The following is a 27,508-nucleotide window of genomic DNA, read 5'->3' as shown; positions in this document are numbered from 1 at the left end:
TAAAGTGTCCTTTTTTGACATCTGCCAGTCCAATGGCATCTTCCATGTGCCGTGGGAAGCAGGGAGAATCTGTCAGAGATCTGAATCTTGGAGGGGAATCCTTTCCATGCAAAGTTAGACTTGACTTTTTCAAGAGCCTAAAAATATCTTTTAGGGCCATGTGTGGTGTGTGCTGCTTTCTTCTAAGGAGTTTTTAACTTTCAGTTGTTTTGGGAGGATCTGGGTGTTCCTGGGCACATTAACACTTTTCTGTTGCTTGGCTTTGAATGTGGGCGGGTTCACACTGAGAAAGGTCTCTTTACATAATTTCCTTTATTTATTTCTGTCTATTAATAGGTTTCTGTGCCTACTACAGTTTATTGGCTCCATAAACTACAAAATCTGGTGAACTTTATGGTCCAGCACAGAGTCAGCTGTGTCAGATCCATGAAATGAGTGCAGCTGGTTTGTGCAGGGACTCAGAGCACACAGTGGGGCTGATAGCAAACCTGAAAGAACACCAATCACCTTCAAACATCTTTCCATTAGAGTATGGAAACATCTAGAGAGCTTGACCCTAGGGGGGGTTTCAGTTTGATTCCCTTTCTGGGACAGCTGGCTCAGCCTCCCCCCACCACCCTGCTGCTTCAGTGCTGAGGAGCTCAGGCCCTTGGAGGGATGTGTGGTGTGAGAAGCCAGGGCTCTTGCAGGTGCAGGTGCTGTGGGGAGGATTTCTGCAGCCTGTGTTCTGTGCACTTGGCATTCTCTATGGCTGGAGTCCATTTATTAATAGGTTACTCATCATTTATGGGCAAATGTTTGCGGATCCCCAGGAGTTTCCATTCAGGAAGCACAGCAAACATCCAAAATAATCCAGCTGGGCAGCTTTGCTATTCATCTTTCCCTGCATGCCCTCAGCTGAACACAAGTGATGAGTTATCCACAAAATAAAATGTCAGTTTTTATTTATGTCAGCCTCAGTGGTAAAAAGGCATTTCCAGTGCTAGAAGCGACCCCTCCTTTTTCAGCCATGAGTGCCGGGGATTGCAGGCCGGGGAGGCGGAGGAGGGCTGGGCTGGGCTGCAGAGCTGTCCCCGCAGGGCTGCCAGCAGTGCTGGGTGCAGGGCAGCCCTGCCTGGCCCAGCAAAGCACAACGACATCAACGTGGGCAGCTCACACTGATGCCAGGCACAGAGCTGATTATGGGCTCTGCTAATTCTCTGGATTCTGATCAAAATGTCTTCGAAGCCAGAACTCCTGCTGGGTTTAACAGTGTGGATTACACTGCAGATTATTTCCAGCTGTAATATATATATATATATATATAAATATAGAGAGTCAGGACCTTTTCTGTGGATGGTCCCTTTGTCACTCCTGGAGAAAGGGGGGTCTCTAGGGGGGTCTCTAGGGAGGTCTCTGGTGTTCTCAGGGGTCTCTGGTGTCGAGATGACCCTGAGATGTGTTAAGAGTCTCTTTTCCCAGCCCAGCAGCCGAAGAAGGGGTCAGGATTCTTTTGTTCTCATTCTCACGGTTGTTTATTTTCTCTGATCTGTTCCATTCTCTCTCTGACCCACTGAGATCTGTCCAGCAGGTCGGGTTGTGGCACAGTCCCTGCCCTTGGGGTGGTGTTGGCTTTTTATACTAACAACTACATGTACTTTATTTACAATAATTCTCCAATACCCATCACCTATGTTAGACAGTGTGTTCCTACTCTAAACCAATCCAAAAGTGTCACCATCTCAGCAGAAGATGGAGGACAAGAGGAAGAAGAAGAAGGACAGGACACACCCAGATTCCTCCATCTTGGCTTCTGAACCCCCATTCTAAATCCCCAAAATTCTACATTTTCACCCTGTGACAAATTCACTAACACTCTACTCAAACTCTTGTGGCTTGTAACTCCTCACACAAAGTTGGGAATTGTTTCCATGGGCTAAAATCAAAGGCACAGGTGTTTGTGACTCCATGCCAAGGTCTCTGAGCTCCCTGGCAGGGTCTGGAGCCCTCCAGGGCAGCCAGAGGATGTCCTGGGTTCCCACAGACTGTCAGCTGACTGTGGGAAGGATCACAGTGTGAACCTGCTCAGCTGACAGGAGCAGCTATAGAAGTTGTGTGAGGCACAGAAATCTCCTGCAGGGTGAGCAGTGCAGGGCAGCAGCAGGAGCACAGCCCTGGGCCGGCACAGGCACCTGGGAGGGCTGGGCGTGGTGCTGGAAGAAGTTATCCAAAATACACGAGCAAAATTGCTCTTAACCAAGGGCTGTGTAATCAGCAGAGTTTGCTGATTCAGCTGGCCAAGGTGGGTTTAAAACTGGAATAGTTTTTGTTGTGGGGAGCAGAAGGGTTCCTGAGAGCTGCCCCTGCAATTTCTCATGAACTCTCCCAAGGCCGCTCATTGCTGAGTTTCTGTGCTCTTCACTGACACCCATTCCTTTGCACTCAGAAAGACCCTTGAAAATACAAGTTAGGTGACCTCTGCTGCCTCCCAGCCATATTAAATTTCATGTTTTTAACAGAGGAATTCATTACCCTTATTGTTAAGATACAATGAATAACTGGCAGCTTTTTGGAATTAGACAGCAGCCTGATGTTCTATGGCACTTTGACCATACTTTATATGCTTTGACATTTTATTTCATTTAATATTGTAGGATGCCCCAAGGTGCTTTAACCTGGAGGCTGCTGTAAAAATAAAGCTGCAATGCATCCCAGGAGCATTTTGGGAAAGCTTGGCTGTCGCGTCATTGGTACATGGAGCCAACAGTTAAAATACACACTAAAAGAGTTTCAATAACCCACTAAAAATGCATCATTTATTCCAGCTGATCCATCCCAGTGTGCAAGGAGAGCTCTGGAAACCACTGCAGCTCCTCTTCCTGAAACTGCCCACGGAGCCATTCTGCCTTCCAGAGACAGAGTGAGGTTTGTGTGAGGGAAGGCTGAAAGAAGGGAACTGTGATTCCTCCACAGCCGAAAACTGTCCTCTTTAAACTTTAATTTCTCATGCATAAACTGGGGCAAGTGATGAGCTGAACCAGCAGTAGTGGAGGGATCTGTGGGAAAGCCCAAATGGTGCTGTAAATCCTGAGTATCTTTTTCAAGCTGTTTTGCTCAATTTCCTTCTCCCAGCTGCACCAGAGCAGCTCTCCAGGTGACTTGGGAAGGGCCCATCTTTTCTCCTTCTGAAAGATTTGGAGTTGGAGGCTGCACAGAGCCCTGCAGTCCATGGGACACCCACTGGGAAGGGCGCTGGGGTTTAACTTTCACCCCAAGAGAATGGTTCCAGATAGGGTGAAGGGCAGATATTCTGGTGAGATAGATCTTTTACATAATTTCTGTAACTCTGAATAAAACAGATTATTCTGATTCCTACAGTCATCTGTAAGAAAGAAAATAGTCCAGCCCCACAGACCCCAGCCCTAGAGAGAGATTGTTCTATTGTGTTTTTACAATTAAGATAATTGTCTATGATTTCCTCCTTGTTATCTTAAGGAAAAATAAGCATTCATGCAAGCACTGGTTATTAAGAATCCTAACTGCTGTCATTGTTGTATAGCTTTTTATGGCCTCAAAAAAAAGCTGGGAGATGGAGCATTTGTAAGTGCTTTAATAACTGGTTGTCACTTGCCAAAGAATGGACACCAAGGATATCAGCAATTCACACACAGAGCCACTCAAAGGCTGAAGAATGTGGAGTTATTAATTTCAAAGTAAAGAGCTGAGTTTAGTGACTGGTAAAGGAACCAGCTTTGTGGTTTGCAGGAATCAGAGGTTTTCTGTGGGATACAAGGTCTCAGCTCTGGGCAAATCCTCTGAGGTGGGAACACTCTGGCTTCTCACAAAAAGTTTCTCCTCTGTTCCATGTTGGGTCACGTGGTGGTGGAGGAGGAGATAAAGAATATTTTTTAAACCTAAAGGTTACTTTATTCAAAGAAACTCACTGAGTCAAAATACCTACTGACTTCTGGGGAATTAATTCTCAAATCAATTTGGTAGCATCATCTCAAAAAAAAATCACGTATTTCTTTTTGCTTATATAAAAATCACATATTTCTTTTTGCTTATATATACACAATTACATGCATATATAGAAATAACTATTAGAATTATGTTATCATCTAATAAAAACCTCCTGAATGCTTAGAAATTTGATATGGCTATTCATGTCTCATGGCAAAGCATTTGTCTCTTGCATACCTGAATGCTGAAAGTTTCATTACCAGTGTGTGAATTTGCTCCTTTAGATCCTTCTTTAGAAGAAAAAAAAAATCAACAATGTTGAAATCTTTGGAACAAGCTTTATTTTGTTTTACAGTGTTGCTAGTGTATTGAGAAATATCACATCATATTAACTTATTTTTTTTCTGGCTCACTCGCTTAGAGGTAACAGGACAAAATGCATTATAGGCTGAATTTTAAGTGCATGAAGTAGTTGAAAATCCTTTTCCCCCCTATGAATAGTAGCTGCCACCAATGCACAGTGATGCAGTGATTTATTTGGAATTCCCCAGGGATGGCTGGCAGTGATTGGTATCCTGCATTCCTGTCCCAACATCACAACCTGATTCACAGCTCATTCCATCGCAACTGTGCCACGGGCACTGATCAGTCTGTGTGTGGGGTGGGACAGGGCAGCATGGCCAGATCTGTGTGTGGGGTGGGACAGGGCAGCAGGGCCAGGGTCTGTGTGTGGGGTGGGACAGGGCAGCAGGGCCAGGGTCTGTGTGTGGGGTGGGACAGGGCAGCAGGGCCAGGGTCTGTGTGTGGGGTGGGACAGGGCAGCATGGCCAGATCTGTGTGTGGGGTGGGACAGGGCACCATGGCCAGATCTGTGTGTGGGGTGGGATAGGGCAGCAGGGCCAGGGGCTGTTTGCAGCTGCCTGGCCTGTGATCCAGAACCAGAGCAAGGCCTGGGAAACCCTGGATGGCTCTTGCTGCTTCTTACAACAGAGGATGAGATCCAGAGATGTTGGGAACTACTGGAAAGTGCCTGCAAACCCTATCAGGCAGAAATACATGCAATTAATTTCTGCTATTTTCTGCTCTCGCAGTGTGGAGAGGCTGTGAGGTTTAATATCTCTATGCAGGGCATTCCCTGATGAGACTTTTAGAGCCCTTACTCTGGAATCTGCAGCCCTGGCTGTACTTTTAGCTGCAATATTTATTGAAACTCACGTGCACTGACCAAAATGCAAACTGTACCATTTGGGGTGCAATGGATGTCAGTCCCTTGGCACAGCTGGAAGGAGGGAGAATTAGCAGATGCAGCTGCTCATGGTTAAGCTCCCAGCCTTGAATTCTCCCCAGCTTGCACAGTGAAGGGGAAATCTCATGGGTGATTCTCGTGGGGGAGTCTAGCACTGCCTGGTGCTGGGAAAGATGGGAAATGTGCTGCACAGGAGATGCAGGTTTGCACACTGCCCTTGTCATTCCAAGTTTTCCAGGTCTCCTTTCAGTTGCTTTCTTACATTTGACCAGGAAGAACAAGAGACTCCAAAAGCACCTGCAAGACAAAGGAGCCTTGGTGTGAGGATGCAGCACTGAGCGAATATTTTACAGGAACACTTTGCTGCCGCTTTCTCTGTCCTAGTCAAAGGCTCTGCAATCTCTCCATATTTATTGCTTGGTTTAATATACATTATTTAGAGTTTTCCCTGACCTTCATCCCTGGCTCTGAACCATGCTGCTTAATTTTGTGCAGATGGACACAAACACTTCCCTGCAAATGTAAAATGTGATTTTCTGGGTGTGACTGCTCAGGTGCTGGGGTGGGAAGGGCCCACAGACCTTTCATGCTGCAAAGGCTTTGGAAGGATGTCCCAAAGCTGGCCTGGACATCTCCACTCTGCCATTGGAAGTTCATGGATTAAACACAGATCTGAATAGAGATGTGCCATCACTAAGCTGGTCAAGAATATTTCCCTGTTTGAATGTCTGCCCTGCCCCAGTTTGGGAAGAAACATTCCCAGCCTCCTCTTTTTGGGTTATTCCTCAGCTTTTTGTGTCTGGAGATCATTAAGCCTGTTCCATGCACCCCTATGTGAATCCAGCTGCAGCAGTGTGAGGTAGGTGGAGCCCTCAAATCTCAGGAAAATCCCTCTATCCACTCACCCTGGGGCAGTGCAGCTTTTTATTTTTAATGCAGGGAAAACTGAAGCTTAATGTTACACCTCCTTGAAGAAAGCATTTGAATTCCTGAAAGGTGCTGTGTTTGAGGCATTATAATCTGCAGCTATTATGATTATTTTTTATTTCCCTTTTAAGCTGAAGGTGGGAATTAGGGGTGCTGCAGTCTTTGAGTGGGAGATGGTTGAATTTTGGCTTTCTGCATGGTGGAACAGAGGAATTCTGTGACAGCCATTTATACAAATGGGCCAAGACATATCAGAGCTGATGTAAGCACTGCCAGTGCCTGAGCCTTGTCAGGTTTGTGCCTCCTGATCCTCACTACAAAGAAACCGTGCAAACATGTCACTTTATCACTTTGAGGAGTTAATTTGTCATCCAGGATGGTTTTAATCTCTGAGAGCACAACCATTTCTGAATTGTTTGTTTTATAACTCTGCTCTGAGAGATGTTGCTGGCTTTGATGTGCCTGTTGCTCTCGCCACAGGCAACGAAAAAACATCAGAGACCAAAATATTCCCAGTGCAGAGGGTCCTGCTGACCATGCAGCTGGGGAGGGCTTGCTGTGGCCAGGCCAGTGGGGACAAGTGACCAGGGCAGGGATCACAGTGTGGCCGACGCACATGTGGCACGCAGGGATTGCAAGAGTGGCACACAGAGGGGGGCAAATGAAAGGGTACTTGACAGAAGTGGGGCAGCCAGTGTTGGCCAGGGCAGTGGTCACTCTGTGCCCACAGCAGTGGTACTCAGGGCAGTGGTACTCTGTGCCCAGGGCAGTGGTACTTGTGCTCAGGGCAGTGGTCTGCCCAGGACAGTGGTCACTCCATGCCCAGGACAGTGGTCACTCTGTGCTCAGGGCAGTGGTCACTCATCCAGGACAGTGGTCATCCCAGGGGCAGTGGTATTGTACCCATGCCCAGGGCAGTGGTCACTCTGTGCCAGGGCAGTGGTCACTCTGTGCTCAGGGCAGTGGTCACTCCATGCCCAGGACAGTGGTCACTCCATGCCCAGGACAGTGGTCACTCTGTGCTCAGGGCAGTGGTCACTCTGTCACTCCATGCCCAGGGCAGTGGTCACTCTGTGCTCAGGGCAGTGGTCACTCTGTGCTCAGGGCAGTGGTCACTCCATGCCCAGGACAGTGGTCACTCCATGCCCAGGACAGTGGTCTTGTGTCAGGGCAGTGGTCACTCGGTCACTCCATGCCCAGGACAGTGGTCACTCCGTGCCCAGGGCAGTGGTCACTCTGTCACTCCATGCCCAGGGCAGTGGTCACTCTGTGCTCAGGGCAGTGGTCACTCCGTGCCCAGGGCAGTGGTCACTCTGTCACTCCATGCCCAGGGCAGTGGTCACTCTGTGCTCAGGGCAGTGGTCACTCCGTGCCAGGGCAGTGGTCACTCTGTCACCCATGCCAGGACAGTGGTCACCCATCCAGGACAGTGGACCTGTGCTCAGGGCAGTGGTCACTCTGTGCTCAGGGCAGTGGTCATCTGTGCCCAGGACAGTGGTCACTCCATGCCCATGCCAGCGCCATCTCCCATGTGTCCCCCCAGCCCCGTGTCCCTCAGGGGCTCCCAGGCCCTGCCTGGGTTGGGTTCTGAAGTGAAATTGGGGGATTTTGGCTCTTGTGCCCCTCCCCAGGTGAGCTCAGAGAGCTCTGACAGCTGCAGCCATTCATTCATTTATTTATTACGGACAGGGTTCTGAGGGGTTTGGGCAGTTCCTGACCTGTGCTCTCCTGGTCCTGCCTGGGAAGGAGGCAGGGACACATCACAGCTGGGCATGGGCTCTGTCACTGTGGGAATTATCACCCTACTTCAATAATTTAGGAATCATTCTCTTCATTTTCTGTCCAAAACTCAATTCCAACTGAAAAATTGCTGGCATTTTTCTCCTCAGAGTGGGAGCACTTATTGTCCAAGGAATTCAAATGCAAACAGCTTGATGGCTCCATTCTCTTGGCAGCAGCTCCATCCAGGAATTTTGTGGATCCTGATTTCACCAGTACCTTGAGCAATTGTATTTTTAAAGTCTTTTTTCCTCTTCTTCTTCTTCCCTTTTTTCCTTTTCTTTCCCTTTCAAATTTTTTTGTTAGTCTGGAGATGCCCAGGAGCCACTGTGTATTTAATGTGACAGAAAACTTTAATTTCTGTTTTTAACAGAAATTTATAGTACATAATCTCTTTATATTTTGGTATACATACATAGAAGTATAAATAGAATACTCTTGTTAACTTATTTATGAGGGTTGGAATATTGGGATCATCAATATCATACTGCAATAGTTAAAGGTTTCATCCAGATAAAAATGTAAAGGGAAAAGCAACTTTGGACACAGCTTGGTTATTGCAGCAATAAAAGTATTAAATTGCAACTGATGGAGGTCAGAAGCCAGAGAGGGAAGAGCCTCAGTGACAGGGAAAAAAGGCAAATATGGCAACATGTGGATATTCTGTGGGCACTGGAAAGAAGGATGGGTAGGAAGGAGAATATTAAATATCCATGCTTTCATACAAAGCCCATATAGAGTAACCTGGAGGTAGAGGCAGTTTGAAACTGCATTTTACTTGGTTTGCTGGTAAATCTTTTGGAACAACTGGGTGGCATTTCAGCCCTGCAGCTGCAGCAGCTGCCCTGAGAGGTGCTGGTGGGCAAAGGAAGTTTGCCTGGAAGGAATGAGCTGCCTTGGCTCCCCAGTGAGGCTCAGCAGCTCTGGAAGGTTTCCCCAAGCACAGGACTCCACCACTGACATCGCCAGGAGGCTCTGGAGCTCTGCTGGGACAGGATGGAACAGCACAGAGCAAAGTTCTTCCTTTGCGTCTCTGATTTCTGAAGCTGTGCTGACAGTCTGTCACTGCCTGCCTGTGCTTGCTGCCTGTGCAAACAACCCAGACCACAAACCTCAGACCCAAAGTGCTGAAAGAGAAGGAAACTGCAGGAAATTCTGCCAAAGAAACCCTAGGAATAAGTCAAACCCAGTATTTTTCCTACCTGAAATGTGACAGTAGCATATAATTAAATATATATGTGAACACAAACTCTTACATATCTATAAAAAATCAGACTACAGTGCTCAGCTTGAGAAAGAAAGCTCAGGGATGTGGTTTCCAACACTCAGTTCTGGGCATTATTTAGTTTTACAGAGCTGGAAGTCTGCATTTTTGTGTTGGGTAATCAATGGGCTTCTCTTCCCCTCCTGCTGGTGTCCTGTCCCCCAGGACAGAGTGCCCTGGAGCCCCTCAGGGTGCAGCACAAACCCTGAGCAGGCCAGCTCAGGCTGTGCCCTCCCAGGACAGCTGCTCCTGTGGCTGGGATCTGGGGCAGCATCCAGCTGGGCACTGCCATGCCTGGCTGCCTCTGAAGCCAATCTTTGGTTGGATTGGCAGAGGATCCTGGAGATTCTGGCACAGCAGTGAGAAAAGAATGGGTTTGCCTGTGCACAAGTCCAAACCCTGGGAGCAAAGAGCCAGTCTGGGTTTCCATGTTCCTCCAGGAGCACAGAGCCAGTTTGGGATCCCATGTTCCTCCAGAAGCACAGAGCCAGTCTGTGTTTCCATGTTCCTCCAGGAGCACAGAGCCAGTCTGGGTTTCCATGTTCCTCCAGGAGCACAGAGCCAGTCTGGGTTTCCATGTTCCTCCAGGAGCACAGAGCCAGTCTGGGTTTCCATGTTCCTCCAGGAGCACAGAGCCAGTCTGGGTTTCCATGTTCCTCCAGGAGCACAGAGCCAGTTTGTGGTTCCATGTTCCTCCAGGAGCACAGAGCCAGTTTGGGTTTCCATGTTCCTCCAGGAGCACAGAGCCAGTTTGTGGTTCCATGTTCCTCCAGGAGCACAGAGCCAGTTTGGGTTTCCATGTTCCTCCAGAAGCACAGAGCCAGTTTGGGTTTCCATGTTCCTCCAGGAGCACAGAGCCAGTCTGGGTTTCCATGTTCCTCCAGGAGCACGGACAGCTGGAATTCTGTGGGCAGTGCACTGCTGGAGCATCCCTGCCCAGGTGCAACCCTGCCACTGAAATTCCCCTGCTGAGGAGGAAGGCACACTGCTTCAGGACCCCATATCAGGAGCAGTTATTTGGTGTGGGTCCTTTTGTCATATTCCTGATTGCTGGCTCTGAGAGCTGAGGCTTAGTTCAGTGGCTGTGGACATGAAAAAACCTTTCTATGATAACCACTCTGTTTTGTCCTGATTGAATTTGTGATATGCTGTGGTCATCATTCAGTGGAAATCAAGAGCTGGAAGTAGTGGTTTCACATCAATTCAGTCAAATCACTGCTTAAAACTGGAGTTATAATCCTTTAAATTTAATTTTGTGGGCAAATTGCAGTTGCCAGCTCCTCAATTTGACTCGTTCCAAAAACATAAGAAATTGAAAATGCCAGGAGGCATCAGTCCTGTAAATATATTAGTGCCATCTGGAGTGGAGTGACCTTGGACATTTTGCTTGGTCTTAGTATCTTATTGTTGAAAGTAATTCAGCCATTAATACTTGATTGAGTTTGTGCCTCTGACTACACAGAACTCGATTTTTACCTCTCACTCAAAGAGCAGGTGACATCTAATTTAATAAGGTATTAGATGTGCATTATAATAATTTGTTGGTTTTTTTACAGAAAAAGAGCAAGCAAATAAATATAGATTGCTTTGAAATCCACTGTGTGTGCAGTACAGGAAAGAGAACAAGATTTCTGGGTTTTGTGACAGCCTCAGTGAAGCACAACAATTAATTTTAGAGCTACCTGCCTTTGAGCTATTTTTTATCAAGTTTCAAAAAAAAAAAAAAATCTGCTTGTACCTTAAATCATTATCAAGCTTTGGGGAAACAATTTCTAGATTAAAATTACTTCAGGACTGGTGAGATGTTACACTTTTGATACAGGGCCCAGTGAAAATACTGGGAAGAATTCTATTGATTTGAAATGAGCTAAAATTTCAGGGGCTTCAAAAGGTGATTTACATCAATGAGGTGAAGAGAACCAAACCTTTGGCTCACTGCAGGTTAAGTGAGGTCCAAACCTCAGTGCGCCCCACTGCAGCTGATTTACCCTGGGCGTTCAGGGATGGGCTCATTAACATCAGTCAGGTAATGTCACAGCAGGAGGGGCTTGTCAGGGAAAAGGAGCAGCTCTAACAGCAGCTGCCTTCTTGCCAACAGGGTTGATCATTTGAATAGCAGCAGTGTTTTACAGAACTCTGCACACAAAGCAGATTAATAGCTGGAAACACGGAAATCTGAAGTAGATTTGTAATGGGCAGAATGGTGGTGTTGCCTGGGCTCTGGCAAGGTCTGAGGTCCCACCAGTCTTGGAAAGATTGCTCAATTATGGCAGGAGTCTGTCTCAAGGTGTGTACCTCTAACATGGCTGTTGGGAAAGCCTTTAAAACAATGAATGTTTCTCCAAAGCAGTGAGATATTGGTGAATATTTCAAATATGAAATGCACACTCAGAGGGAAGTTTACTGAAGGCTTTGGAGCAGTCAGCCTAAAAGGAACATTTTTTGGTGTAATATCCTTGCCTAGCCTTGTTGATAAACTCCAATAAGCCTATTTGGACATGAGGCTGATGTGTAATCCTTGGGAAGGTGACAGCCTGGTCTGCTGCCCTGGGCAGCCCAGAGCCTGTGCTGGGCCACTGGGGCCAGAAAATACAAAACCAGTACCTAAAACCAGCAGAAAGCAAAAGAGTGAAATGTGAAGAAATAATAATTTCATGAACATGATTTGCTCAAAGTGTGAAATAACTGAGAAGCAGGTTCCTGGCAGGTTGCTGCCGCTCCCCATGAACTGCCCTGATGGGAGAAGGGCTGGAGCATGGCCCTGGATGGGGCAGCCTGGTTTGGGCTGAGGGAAGGGTCGGGGGTTCCCCCGAGCTGAGTGGCAGATTTTCCATCAGACTGTGCCCACAGCCTGCTCTCTGAGCTGAATGTCACCTGTCAGAGGTACTTGTGCTCTCACAGTAACATCTCTAATAAATAAATTTTATTTATTAGGAATTACCAATGTGCAGATCTGCTGATTGTTTTGGAGCAAGGCCTAAAGTCAGGCAGGATTCAGTGTCAGCTCTGCCAGGTCATGGTCCCACTTTTGGCTCTCAGGGACTTTCAAAGCCTGACCTCACTATTGCTGATGAAGCACTTCAGTCAACCAAATCCATATGAGCCAAAATTGCAACTAAGTAAATCATCCATGTCTTAGCAGTGACATTAAAGCTAAAATATGACCAAAGGGTGTTGTGCCAGGCTGGTCACTTGAAAAGGGACAGTGCTCACCTGGGGATTCCCAGGGAACCACCAAACTCTTTGTATTGCAGGTTCATGAACCTTAAAAGTGCCAGAGAACAGAGCAGTTTCTTTAGTGTAACTAATTGTAGTTAATAGAAGTGCAGATAAAATTGAATCATTGGATGCCTTTCTTAAGAACCACAATGAAAACAAGCAGTAACAGCAATGACTCGTTCTTCAATCTCAGCTGGTCCTGGACAGAGGGGTCATGCAAGCATGTCAGGACCTCTGCTCATCACAGTGACCCCGAGATAAGTTAGAAAATCTCTTTTCCCAGCCCGGCGGTAAAAGAAGCAGTCAGAGCTCTTCATTTCTTGGTCTCAAGGTTGTTTATTGTTCCTTATCTATAAAATTCTTTCTCCTGCCCTGCCGAGGTCCATCCAGCAGGACAGTTCCAGGCACTCTGCCTGCCCAGGGCAGTGTTATGTCTTTATACCAAAAACTACATGTGCAATGTTTACAATTACTTCCCAATACCTATCACCTGTGTTAGACAGTGAGCTTCTACTCTAAAACAATCTGTGAGTGCCAACATCACAGCAGAAGATGGAGGCCAAGAAGAAGAAGGAGAAAGGCTGGACACACCCAGTTCCCTCCATCTTGCCCCCCTGAACCCCCATTCTAAAAACCCAAAATCTACTTTTCCACCCCATGATAACTTCACTGTCATTCTACTTAATTTGTCATGGCTTGCAGATCTTCACCTAAGGTTGGTAATTAGCTCCACAATCAAACCCACAGGGGCATCTTGGGCTCTGTGCCAGGGTCTCTGAGCCCCTGGGCAGGGTCTGGGCTGCTCAGGACAGCCAGAGGGATGTGCTGGCTCCTGACACAAGCATAACTGTATTTGTCATTTAGAGGGTTGTTAAAGACTAAAGAACCTGAGATCCAAGCAGATCTGCTAGTGCTTTCTTAAAAGTTTCCCTTAACCATGTGTTATGTGTTGGATTAAATCTCCTCTATAAGGAAAAATGGCTTTCAAACTGAACTTTGAATTATCAGATGATCAAATTTAATTGCAAATTTCCTGTAATTTCGCAAAGAGCTGCTCTGAATCCTGATGTTTCATACACCATATTTTAACAAGTGCTTGCACTTGCATTATCAAAAGCCACACAAAGAAGGATCAGCTATCACAGTTAAGGGGTTATAAGTTTTACTTGCTTCCCCTCCACTAGGATGTAGAGGAGGAGAATTTGGCAAACCTTTGGAATTATAGGGTCTGTTATCTGGTGAGAATGACTGAAATTCCTTACAAAATACACACTGAGAGTCCTCCATTCTGTGTAAGCAGTGGGAATAACCAGTATGGAAACTGGCAGGGTTTGCATTCAGTTTTCTACTTTCATCTGGGCCATGAAAACTGAATGCTTGGAACACAGAGTGATTCCATGCTGGGGAAGGCTGGAAAGGAGCTCCAGGGGGATGTGGGCACTGTGGCACCATGGGGCTGGGGGGTGATGGCCACAGGACTGCTCAGGGACCAGGGTGGGAACCCAGGACATCTCTCTGACTGCCCTGCAGGGCTCGAGCTCCTGGCAAGGGCTCCCAGACCCTGACAAAGGCACCTGTGACTTTGACTTTGACCCACGGAAAAGTTTACCAACCTTATATGAAGAACTACAAGCCACAAGAGTTTGAGTAGAATGATAGTTAGTTTATCACAGGGTGAAAAGTAGAATTTTGGGGTTTTTAAAATGGAGATTTGAGGTCCCAAGATGGAGGAATTTGGGCATGCCCTGTCCTTCTTTCTCCCTCCTAGCCTCCATGTTCTGTGTGATGCTGGCACTTCTGGATTGGTTTAGAGTAGGAACACACTGTCTAACATAGGTATTGGAAAATTATTGTAAATACAGCACACATAGTTTTTAGTATAAAATGTTGACACCAGCCCAAGGGTGGGTAGTGTGCCTCAGACTGACCTGCTGAAAGGACCTCAGCAGGCCAGGGAAAGAATGTTATAGATAACAGAAAAATAAACAACCTTGAAAATCACAGCTGAAGAATCCTGACTCCTCCTTTGACTGCTGGGCCGGGAAAAGAGACTTTCTAACACATCTCGGGGGCATTCTGACCAGCAGAGATTCTGAGAACCCAGCACCCACAGGTGGGACACAGGTGGGACACTGCTCAGTCACAGCTGGGCCATAGCTGGGCCACAGGTGATGCACAGGTGATGCACAGCTCAGTCACAGGTGATGCACAGCAGGGCCAGGTCTGGCTCCTGTCAGGGGCAGGCATTGCTGAGCTCCTGCTTTGCCTCCTGTGTTTGTGTTTTCAGAACTGAACTCTGCTTTCCCAGTCTCCGTGCCTGGATGGGAGAGCTGATGTTTTCATTCTCTAAGTGCTTGCTGAAATGGCATAAATAGTGAGGCACAAAGACTCTCACTCTGCTGAAGCTGGGGAACAGCAGAACAAACTTCCACTTATGTGACACTTCACAAACACGAGTTTGGGGCCTCAGATGGAGACAGACAGAAACGGCTGAAAAGTCACTGCCAAACCACAAGCACTCCATTGAAGGAAGAGGAACAGACTTGGCAGACAAAACAAACAATGCCGAGGGTGCTGTAAAGCCCAGTGCTTTGCTTTTCATTTTTCAACTCAGCTGGAACACCACGGAGTGATTTTTAGAAATGCTCTGCAGCTCTCACATCCCTGCCTTTCACTCTCACAGCCATCCCTAAAGCCACCTTTTCCCCCAGCTTGTTTTCTCCAAGTTGTTTTATCTGCTGCTGGTTTTCACCGGGCTGGTACTTTGCAGAAATGTGGAAGTTCCTTTGGAACTTTTTTGTTTAACTCTTTAAGCCCTGTCCATGCAGCAAAGTTGTTTCCCTTGTATACCTCTCCTAGAAACTGTATTCCAGAATAAAAGTGATTCATCCAGTCTGGAGTTAATTATCTTGGGGGAAAAAACCCTACAATTCCTTTTGTGTGCTGTGTTTATGCTGGGACTTGGAGCAGAGCAGAATTGGTGGAACAGAATTCTGAGTGATGGGGAGGTTTCCTGCAGACAAACCCAGCCCCATGGCCCAGCTGCCAGGGTTACAGACACCCCTGAAGCCAGAACAGAGCAGGGTTCCCAGGCACTGCCAAGTCCCACACACACCCAGATGCGAGGCTTCCCCTGCCTCCACAGGGATTTTCCTAAAGAAACCATCTCCTCTGCCAGGCTTTCTGCTGAGGGGCACCTGTGGGGAGCAGGGCAGCCCTGGGCTGGTTTTTGTGCTTTCCAGAGGCATCAGAGTCTGAGTTGTGGCTCCTCAGACTCGGGGAGGGAGAAGTTCTTTGCAAGATCTCAGGTAAAGAGCAGCGCAGCAGAGCTCGTTACATTGATGGTCCTTTGCTCTGACATTTTGATTTAGTTTAAAATTCTGTTTAAACTTTCCTTCTAGATAGTAGTGCTTAAATTTTTTATTGGTAGGCTGCTTGGAACTAGTCCATCCAATTTGTTTTCTTTCTGTGGATTGGCTGACAAAAACACAAAAGCAAACAGTAGCTTGGAAATCAGCTCTGAAAGTTTAATGAACCTGGGGACTGACAGAGGAAGGGCTTCTCTGGGAGAATTCAGCTTTGGTAGTTCCTCATCTCCTTTCTTGCTTGGAAGTTGAGTCAACCAACCAAAACTATCACGATTAAGTGTCCTGTATTTAGGTAATCTTTTTAGGGTCTGAAAAGTCCAATCAAAATGCTACACTTTTGTAAATGTCTTTTTGCTGGTGGCCTTTTAAAACAATGTCTACATGTGCACTGTAAGTCCTGGACAGCTGAAAATCAAAGTACCTTACAAATGTTGAGGGTGGTTTCAGTAACTCTTGCAGTTAATACAGTTTAGCTGTTCTCTGTTGAATATTGAAGACAAGAATGTTATTTCTGCCCAAGTTAAAGATGTTAGAATTCCACTATTAGGTCAGCTTTGTGCTTGTAAGGAATGACACCAGGGTTTAACTTCATCCTTTCTAAACTACAAAGGATGGAATTTTCTCCCGAGGTATGTGCTGTGTAATCAGATATTCAGGTTGTTTTGTAATTTGTTCAAAACTTTTGAAGCCTAAGAATGGAACCCTCAAATCTGATATAGGGACAATTTTACAAATGCACTCTGAATTGAGGGTTGTTAATGTAGAGAAGAAAGAATTAACTGCTCAAACAAATTGTACTGATCTTCAGAAGTTTGTATTTTGTTTATCTGAAGAGTTATTACCTTGAAATTAATTTTGTTAAGTAGTCTTTTTAGTGCTTCACATTTACACTAATAAAAAAGCATAATTTTTAAGCCTACAAAAAGCTGCTTTAAGCATAAGTCTCTCCTGAGCTGCTCTGTGTAATCCTATAGGCAGGGAATTTCTAAAACAAATACCTGGGAAGGAGCAGCCCTTTTTGACAGGCACATTTGCAAGGCACCAAGGCAGTTCTTTGAGAAATTTCCTCTGAATTAAGTTCAGCTGTTCTCACTGCAGGGCGATTTCATTATTCATTTAACTCTTTTGGGAACAAAGGTACAGATCTAAAAATCCTTACCCTGAAAGATGCTGAACTGCCTCAAATGTCTTTGCTTATTATGTATCCCTAGATCAGCCCTACAACTTCAACACAGAGGACCAAATCTGTGCCACGTGTGAGCCTTTCAAATTCAGGGAAGCTGTGCTGAGGGTGAACTTGGCTATCAACAACTCCTTAGATCTAAATATCAGGGTCATTGCTTGGATCCTTTGCTCCTTGATGTAGGTGTCTCACAGCTCATGAAAGGAGCGGGGCTATTTAAATATTCAGGGAACAAGCCGTGCCTGTGAGAGCAGCAAGAGGCTTCTTCCTTTCAATGGTAAAGGGCCCATAAATTCCAAATGTAGGAAAGGGAAGGAGAAGAAAAACCCGCTGTGAAGAGGTAAAAATGGCAAAATGCAAAGACAGACATTTCAGGAGGACAAAAAGGAAAAATATCAAAAGTATCTAGTACTTAAAGTCTAGAAAATTACCTTTTTTCCTAAACAGCAAATTGTAAAATGGTTCAGTAATTCAAAGTCTCAAAGCTTCGCCTGCTCACCATGGCCCCCATTTCTGGTTAGAAGGAGCCAGAACTCATTTTCATACTGTTCAAATCTGGGTTGGTTTTTTGCTTTTTTTCCCCTTCCCCTTCTCCTCAAAGAATACTTCAAGTTATGGATTTAGTATTTACACATAGTATGGGGAAAAGAAAGAATCAAGGTCATACTCTTCCTTTCATTATGAAATGATCATTCCTGGCTCTCCACACCTTTGGCAGAGCAGGAGGAGTGTCCAAGCCTGCACTGGCTGTGCTTCCTCTAATCCATCCTGCTGGGTGGGAGGGAGCAAGTGGCTGTGATCAAAAGGAAATCCAGCCTGGATACATGGAGAAATTAAATGGATTTACAGTTCCCTTCATAAGGACATATTTGAGGAAGGCTTTGTGCTTTTAATGAGTGAGCGTCTCCCTTTGTACCAAGGCAACTTTTATCTACTTGAGGAACTTCCTTAATTTTTTTTTGTTTTGTTTAAAATGCAGCTGTTGAGCCTTAGAGGCTGCAGCATTTAGAGTTCACATTCTACCTGTTTCAGAAAGGATGGCAGAGCTGTTTGTCTCCTGGGCAGAGACAAATGGGGGTGGCTCTGGCAGTGTCACACTGCAGGACACGTTTCTGGCAAGGCTGGGCATTCAGCTGAGGGATTCTCTGGGTTTGCATCCATTATAAAGCAGGTCTGGGGGATTTCTGCTCGTTTCTTTATGTTAAATATGTAATTTCCTGCCATGAAGGCATTTATGGCATTTTTTACTGAAACATTTAAAGGGAAATTTTTAAAAGTGCATCATTGAAACTGTCAGGCCTGAAGAGCCCTGGGGAGAACTTTTCCTTCAGCAAACACTTCCCTCCTGCTGGGAACTGCTAGAAGGTGTAATCTATTTGTCAGATGATCATGTTTCCCTCAGGGTTCTCCTGGCAGCAGCCATGGGGCTCCTCAGGACGTGCAGAAAGGCAGTGAAATGCTGGGAAAGCTCAGCACCAGCTCTGGGCTCCACAGGCAGCTGCACAAACTGTGACCCCATCCATTGGGTGCTCTGAGCTTCTGCATTTGCTCTTCCTCAGAGCTGACATCCTCTGCTGGCCTCAGAGCTGGCAAATGCCACAGAATGTGTGTTTGGAGGCTGTGCCCTGGAACTGCCTGAGCTTCACTGAGCAGTTTGCCATCGTGGTCCTGACCAACCAGGCTGGGCTTTGGAAAGACTGAATTACTGCCCCTTACAATGCACCTATAAAGGCTCTTAGAATTTAAGACTGGAAAGTCATCAAATTGTTCAAGTCCATTTTGGTAACTATTAAATACATTGTTTGCACTGTTTGTAAAAGTCTCCAGAATTGCCTCATCTTTCACAAGGACATTTATGGAGTAGTTTGCTGTCTTTGAAAGTGCAAAGCTTTCTGAATTCTTCCTAAGCAACCATCACCCTCTGAACAGACTTAGCACCGACCAGAACCATTGAAATAGAAAGAAAACAGTATTATAATCCTGTAAAACCTGTCATGAGTATCATAAAGTCCCCAGCAATGACATTGTAAGCAGATGTACAGACAACAACTGTTCTGTGGCCAGCAAAGTCCTCTCTGTGCATTAGGAGGCAGAACACTGAGCTGTGCTCTTGACCTCTGAATAAATCTGCTCCTTCTGCAGACAGCATCCTTTTCCAACCACATCAGGAAAAGTTCCCCAAAGTATATAGCTCTGAATTCAGTTTCTGCTGACTACAGCTCTGTCACACTTTACACACAAAACATATGTTAGTACATTCCAGGTTTTAGTGTGGAAACCCTTATGGAGCAGGATTTTAGGCTGTTGGTTTGTTTTATAAAATCAGCCATCCCTCCAGGCAGAAATAGGAATTTTTCCAGAGAGTTGTGTTGGCAGGTGAGCTGTGCAGCCTGTGCAGTTTGTGTTGTCCCATGACAGTCTGCATGCTGCACAATTATGAAACGTGCATATTATGCTGGAAAATTGAGGGAAAAGAGGATTTTATGTGTGTAAGTTATGGAACATGTAAAGCATGTGGTGCACACAGATCTGCCTGGTGACAAGGCAACAAGCTGCTCCAGATCAGCTTCCCCTGCAGGGAAAAAGCCCAGAGGACTTGGGTGCCCAGATCCTAAGAAATCCAAAGGGGGTAAATTTCCTGCCCTGTTAATGGACTTTCAACAGGCCTAAAATGTTAAACCAGAACTTTACCAAACTGGGTAAACCAGGCTCTTATGTCAGCAGGAGAAAACCAGGCATTTTGTGTAAGAGGATGTCTGACTCCCTAAGCTCCTTCATCTCATTGCTTTTATAGAAAAGTCCACCATGGTCCTGGGGGAAGCTTCTGACCTGTGGAGTTTTTCCAGTGCAATATCTGGATACGAGAGAGACGAGACTGAACTTGTGCTTTTCTTTAGCCAAGGCTGTGGTGAGAATCAGATGAAAAGTAATTCATGAGGGCAACCCCAGCAGACTTTGTATTCTAGAAGGACAAGAGCCTGGGTTTCGTAGGCATTGCACTAATCTAGTGCTTTCAAAATCTAATCTTGTCTATTTTCTCTTCCTTGAAAACATAGATGATATTTTGGAGATGCCTGCTGTATAGCTCACTCAATGTTTTCCTTTCAGTATGATTGCTTTGGAGAACAAGTAAATACAGCATTTGTCTGGGAGGGGATGAGCTCCCCATGTCTGTGCAGGCAGCCTGGTGTGATTGTCCCTGGGACTGACACCAGCAGCCTGGGCCTCCTCAAACAGAGCTTTGCTGCTCTTGTCAGCTCTCATCTGATTTCCAGTGGGGAGCACTGAGGAGCCTGAAGGGCTCTGTGTCCCTGCTCTGCTCCTGGGCTCTCACAGAGCTGGAATGAGCTGGTCTGGCCTGCTCAGCCTTTGCAGCTCAGCTGGGAAAGCCCAGAGTTATTGCCCCTTGGGACAGACCCTTTGGGATGTCAGCACCTGCCCACCACTGCTCTGGGCTGATCTACCTTCAGCCAGATGGCAGAATTTTCTCTCACTCCAAGCTTCCTTTGAATGTAAATGAACAATCCAGAGGCTGCAAGCTCATGTCAGATATATTGTGCCATTTCAAAGGTTGTTTCCTAGTGAGGTATTTTCATATTTCAAACAGCAGGGTCTGGTTCTGGCAGCACAGGCCATCAGGATGCAGCCTAGCATTGCTAGCTGTTATTGTGGGGAAGAGTTGCCATCTTCAGCTGGGGATTTAAGGGAAAAGAAACAGGGAGAGAGAGCTGGAAAAAAAATCAGATTTAGCAGGATTAGACTTGCCTGTGTCTACATGCTGAATATCAGGCTTTAAACTGTGTAGGGTGTTTTAACCTTGGAAGCACCAATAAAATGTGAGTTTTGGTAAATAATGGATTGAAAACAATGTTACCTTTTAACACACTTTAAGCCTACCTAGCACAGGTGGGCATTTCATGAGCTGGAGCCCTGTATCAGAAGCAGAGGCAGGGCAGAGGCAGGGCAGTGACACAAACCCCTCTGCTGGTCACTCATCCCTGCAGAGCTCCGGGCCACTCCATGCAATGCTGCTGAGGAAATCCAGCTGGCTTTGGCATTTTCCCTGGACCAGGATGGAGCAGTGTCCTTAAGTGTCAGCTCGGGTTATTTTGCCTTTGGGGGGTCTCAGGTGCAGCACAGTGTTGGAAGAACTGAACCACCTCCTCTGTAAGGGTGTGCACTGCAAACTGAACTCAGGTGAATCACTGGGCTCCCCTTGGCTGGGCACTGAGGGCAGCACGGGGAAATGCAAACCCAGAGCTTTCAGTGAGTGTTCCAGCCCCTGCTGAACCCACGGGGAGACACTCCCTGCCCATGGGTGGCCTGAAGCAAGCTCGAGGGGTGGCAGGGCACTGCGGGGCTGGGGGCACCAAGAGATGGGCAGGGTTGGTGTGCCCCAGAAATGGGCAGGGTTGGTGTGCCCCAGAAATGGGCAGGGTTGGTGTGCCTGAGAAATAGGCAGGGTTGGTGTGCCCCAGAAATGGGCAGGGTTGGTGTGCCTGAGAAATAGGCAGGGTTGGTGTGCCTGAGAAATGGGCAGGGTTGGTGTGCCCTAGAAGTGGGCAGGGTTGGTGTGCCCCAGAAATGGGCAGGGTTGGTGTGCCTGAGAAATGGGCAGGGTTGGTGTGCCCCAGAAATGGGCAGGGTTGGTGTGCCTGAGAAATGGGCAGGGTTTGTCCCTTCAGAAATGACCTGTGGAAGCTGTGCATGGCAGCTCCTGCAAACTGACTTCTTGGGGGTTCTGTGTGGGCTGCTTGCATCTCCTCTTTCCACCAAGAATGCCTTTTGGGTGTGTTGAAGCTTTCTCCTGTGTTTTAAAGTCGGAGAGATTTTCCATCCGCCGATTTCAAAGCGTGTCGCTTTTACACTGCCAAATTGTAGAGCTTGAAGCAGAGTGAGGAAGTTACTTAGAGCAGTCTTTGTAAGAGCCTTTAACAGCTCGCAGGTCTCCTAAATCCCAAGCCAAAGCTCTGTCTGCTAGGCTAGTCTGCATTCTGAGATTTTGTACAGATACAGCAAGTACATATTAAAAAGCTGCAGCAGAACACAGGATTAAAGGGCGATATGTGAAGTACAATATCCTCCAAGTATTTGGAGGGATGGAAGCAGTTGGAGGGTGACAGTCTGTTCCCTGGCAACTTCTGACATTTGTGTTAATTCTCTGCTGGAATGAAAAATAAGCCTTCTGAACTCTTCGTGTAAATGGAACTGGTGAAAAACCTGCTTTCAGATTGGAAGCAGAGCACAGGAGCAGCTGGCTTTGTGGAGGATGGTGCCATTTGTCCTGGATCAGGATCAGATGGTTGTGCTGGGGCTCTGGCACATGGGTTATTCTCATCCAGGCTTCTCCTTGATTTAATTCTCATAAGAAGGGAGTAAGTTCTTTAAGCATTCTCTGGCTGTTCTCCAGCCACAAGCCAGTGTGCAGAGCTGTTACTACAATGTCAAGGTTTGTTAGGAGGCAGTGCCATTTGTGGGCTTTATGTTTAAGGAGTATTTCCTGCATTCATCTCTCTTTGACATCCTTTTTCCAGCCAAGGAATAAGAAACTGCATAACCTTTGCTCCTGTGCTTTATACTGTCTGGCAATAAACCTCATCATCCCAGTGACTTGGGGCTTGATCTGGCCAGGCATTTATGACTAAATAGGTATAAATTTCTATTCAAAATTGGGAGGAATTCAGTCTGTTCACAGGCTTAGAGGAAAGGATGAGTTAAGTACCCGGCTGGATTGAAGCTCAGACTGGCTGATGTCATAGGTGAAAGCTGTCATATTGCAGGTTGTGTCTCCTGAGAGGAGGATCAGAAGGGCTTTTTTCCCTTTGTTTTTTCCTCCTCCACTCATTTCCAGTGCTCCACAACCTTTGCAAAGCCTGCAGGTCCTGCCTGTGTTGCAGTCTCCCTTCCTGGAGGCAGAGCCATTGTGTGATGTCGAGATGTCTCAGTTTGTTTTCAAAGAGCGCGCACCTGGCTGAGGCAGAATAACATGTATTGATTTTTGGGCTGTTTGTAGAAAGTCTCCTTGGTCTGGAGCACATGAAAGCAGCAATGAGGTATTGTGTGGAGTTAAAAGCAGAACGCATTCTTTCCGAAAGCAGAAACTGCTGAGACTTCCAGATGGTGTGCCAGAAAAGTTTTATTAGCCCTCCGTTGGCTTTTCACTTTTTCCAGATCCCTGCAAAACGGAGAGGCCTCTCCCTCTGATTTTCATGCCAAATCCAAATATGAATCTACTGTTTGTCCAGATTGCACTGGCTTTAACACATTATTTACATTGCCTGGATTCCTTTTGTCCGGCACCTCAGATTTTGTCCGTGTTGAGGTGGAGTCAGGCATTGCTGGAGAAGGACATTTGTTAAAACTTGCATTTTAGGAACTAATTCTTTCAGGAACAGCAGGTAGGAGGATCTGATCCTGTTACATGACATCTGTGGACCAAAAAAGAAAAAAAACCCAAAAACAAAAAACAAAAACAAAAACAAAACAAAAAAACCCAAAAAAAAAAAAAAAAAAAAAAAAAGAGAGAGAAAAGCAAAAATGCTTCTTCCTTAATTTGATCAGCTTAAGAGCTATTTTGGATCATTTGATCACCACTTCTTGTGCCAGGTGACAGCTGTCTTAAGAGAACAACTCAATTTTCTTGTTTATTATGCACAGGTCCTTTCCCAAGGGTGAGTATGTATCTATTGGAGAAAAGATAATGGATACCAAGTTGAAAGAGGTTATATGACAGTAATTGAAGCAATATGTTGGCACAGTTTATTTAACTATGAGATTTTAGCTGCATATTGATTTAAAAGAAACTTGAGAGAAGGAGTAGGAATTGAAGTTGTTTATTGATTTAATTCTTCTTTTCCTTAAGTCTAAGGACTAGAGCATTAATGGAAGAAGGGATATTATTTCTGGCCTGGTATTTGCATCTCAAAAGATGACATTTTGCAAGAGAATCTTTAGAATATGCTGGTGTTTTTTGCCTCATGTGAAATGAGAGGATTGTGCAGAGCTGCTTCACGAACTGTTCAGGGAGCAGTAATTTCTCCAATGGGTCTGTAAAATGCTGTGGGTGCTCAGGACCCAGCAGCCACTGCCAGGTTGAAGGTGTGGTGATCTCCAAGGCTGGGAGCACTGGAGTTTTGCTTTTAACACTCTTCCCATAGTTTGAAAATTGTAGATAAATGAAAAGTCATCTCTCCCCAGCTCCTGAAGGAGCCCACTGGAGCTGAAGCAGGGCCTTTCTTATCACTGTTACTTTCAACTCTGTTGGGATTTTTTATCCCATAAAATATTTAAGATTCATTTTGGTACAGCAAGAGAAAAAGTGGTTTACCCCAAATTCACTATAAAAATCAGTATCCTTGAGATTTCTACTGACTTAAATACAACGTGAACCTTTGAATCTGTCAATTTAAACATTGCAGGGAAAAGCTGGTATAAAACCTTAGAGATGCGAATCCAAGAAAGCTGCAAAAATGCTCTTAATTGATTTTCATTTTTCTCTGTTCATTTTGGAAAATGAGACTGTAAATTTATCCTCACTTCTTGAGCCATAAAAACCTCAAACTGTTTCAGACAGAAATGAACAAATGACTTTGGTTTTAGCTTCTTGTACAATGCAGCTTTCCCCAAACCCAAGTGAAGTTCCATACTGTTCTTTTTTTATTAATATTTAGAAGGATGTAAAGGGCCTCTGCCATGCTGTGTACTGTAGAGACTCAGAATAAAGAAATAGCCTGGCTTTTGAAACCAGTGGTTGAAGCATTGCTGCCAAATCACTTGGAGAAGAAAGGCAGGACACAATCCAGTGAATGGCACAGAGAAAAAGAAACTAATCCCTGGAAAAGGGAAAAAAGGAAATCTTTTCAAAGGGATGGAGGTGGAATATTTATGCTTGCCATAGTAATAGCAGCAGGCCGTTGCTCTGTGTGACATTGAGGTGACACAGAGTGCCTCAATGGGCTGAGGCGTGGCAGCCCTGTGTGAGGCAGATGTGTGGGATTATTCCTCCTCCTCCTCCTCCCCAGCAGAGCTGGATCCCACACGGGCCCAGCCTGTGCTCCTTGAACCCCCTGAGCAGGCACTGAGGGCTCTGTGCTGAGCTGCCTGTGCCATTTCCAGGCAGATGGCCCTGCAGGGGCTGTGCTGTCCCTGAGCACAGCAGGGCTGGGAGCTGGGGGCTCCCACACTCTCCATGCTGGGAGCTTCTGAGTTACACAACCAGACAATGATTCCTGCTCTAAGCAAAGGAAACACACTTTGTTCTTAACTAAAAAAGTCACCAGAACCTTACACAATGAGCAAGGTAAGAGAAGGTAATCCTTTCAGGGGAGTAACTGTCTCCATAAATACAGGGCTGCTTCCATGTGGAAAGGAAATGCCTGGAAACCACCCCCTCCTTTGTTCTCTTCCCATCCTGAAGAACATTAAGTATGTCCTTGCAGCACTCGTGCTGCCTCTTTCAGCTCTCCAGCATCGTCTTGCACAGACAATGATTTCTCCTGGTCCGTCCCAGCCCCACTCAGCTCTGGGGTGTTGCTCTCCTCTCCCTGAAGAGCAGTTCCAGGATTTTCTTGTTTGCTGATTGAGATGCAGAAATTCACTGTGCAGGCAGAGCTAATTACCCCTCATCATGCATTCATGGAAAGCCAAACAACCACCCCTAAATTAACAGTGTTTCTCCTCCATGCATTTTCCCCCCCTGCCTCTCTCCCTCCTTCTCTGCAGTTGCATCCATCCCTCCTTTGGCATCCATTCCCTGATTTGATCTCCAGGGAGTTCCTGTGGCTGCCCAGGGCCAGGTCTGACCCTGTCACCTCCAGGGGAGAGGGAAGGAGCAGGAGGCTGTGCCAAGTTCAGCAGGGCATTAAGCAGCTCCCTGGCAGTGGCAGGATGAGCTCCTTTTGTTCTGCTGGAAGATAAACAGCTGTCTTGGTGTAATTAATAACCCTCATGGTTTGTTCCAAAAAAATGGAATAATCATAGGATTGAGTAATCAAAACTATTGATTAATGTAGAAGGCCCCTGGAAAAGGTTTAGCACAAAATGTTTCATCCTTCTGGGCATGGTTCCATAGAGGCTGTAGTGATGATTGAACAATAGAATTATTGTACAAAGACATTGTTTCCAGAATGGAAAAAATAAATTTAGTGCTTTTTTTTTTCCTTCAGCAATTCATTCATCAAATAAAATATTCATTTTTGAACAGTGACATTTCAGCCACCATTCTTTTTTTCAGCTGGGCTCAGGACTCACACACAAATCCCATTGGCATCAAGGGTGTTTCTGTGGTGCAAATTAAAGGAAAATTTTGCTCTTAAAAGTAAAATCCTGGAGTCTTCATTTGTTTTTTATACAAAGAAAAGTGCTGATGATTTCAGAAGAAGTCCTCACTACCCCCACCATTTTTGTGCTTGAATACTTTTCCTTTGCTTTGCAAAATGGAAATCTTGGAGCAGGAGGTGTGAAGGGAGGGATTAATTTCCTTGGAATTTAAAACAATTCTAATAAAAATTCTGTAACATGTAACTCCTAGGCCTAATAGTCTCTACAACAAATAATACTTTAGGGAACACTAAATTGTGTAATGATAGTTCTGCTCATATTGGCTAAATCATTATGTATTGCAAAATGTCAGCCACTGAAGAAATCATAACTAAGCATGCTGTGAGCCTGCAATCTTGTAAAAACCTGAGATCATAAAAGGAAAAGTGGGACTAAAAATATTTCAAAAGATGCCAGAATGAAAAGGCTAACAACTGTCTTTTTCACATTTTAAAATTTACCTGTTTTCCCCGGGAGAGCATGAAGACATAATCAATCAAAGCAAGGCTTTTGTAGATCCTCCTGTGATTAATCTAATTATTTTGGAGAGATCAGATGAATTTGCAGTTGATATAAACAGCAGTTTGATTGAAGTATCAAAGGTAGATCAATAGGCCCAGAATGTGGATCAAAACATCCTAAGCCAGGGAGCTTAGAATCAATATTTTCATGAGGAGCGTCAACAACTGGGACTGCTGTGCTTAAGCTGATGGAATAAATGTACTATTTTCAGCAGTCACTTGTCACCAAACCAGCACTGCTGTGTCGGAGGCGTTTGCTGCACATGAGCCTCTCACAATACCCAAGGAAACTTTCTGAAGCCAGAGAGTGGCAGTGGAGCCCTGCAGGGCTGAGGTTTGGCAATTGTCCTGGTGCTGGAAAGCTGGCAAGGGCTGCCCAAAGGGTGGCAAGGTGGGGGAAAAGCTCTGAGAGCTCAGGGGAGCCCTCGTGGGGCTGGGGCAGGCTCCCACCACCTCCTGCAGACACCCCTGACCTGGGTACAGCAGGAACAGTTTGGCTTGGAGGTAGGAAAGCAGCTCAGGGAGCAGGGCCTGATAGCAGGGGAACGAGAAGCCTCCTTCCCAAAGCTCCCAGAGACTGAAGGGAGGAGATGCTCAGGGCCCATTTTCTGTAATTCTGCTTTTATTGTGCCCCAGTTTAGGCTCCAGTGCCTGCATTGGTCTCCCCTCAGCACACACAGTTAAAAGGATTTTGGGCAAGGATGTCATAGAGGGATTGGCCATGAGAAGAGATGCCTCTCA

The sequence above is a fragment of the Camarhynchus parvulus genome, chromosome 11 (assembly GCF_901933205.1).
Source record: "Camarhynchus parvulus chromosome 11, STF_HiC, whole genome shotgun sequence".
In the NCBI taxonomy this organism is placed as follows: Eukaryota; Metazoa; Chordata; class Aves; order Passeriformes; family Thraupidae; genus Camarhynchus; species Camarhynchus parvulus.
The sequence above is the reverse complement of the archived record's forward strand: the minus strand, read 5'-3'. Positions refer to the sequence as shown.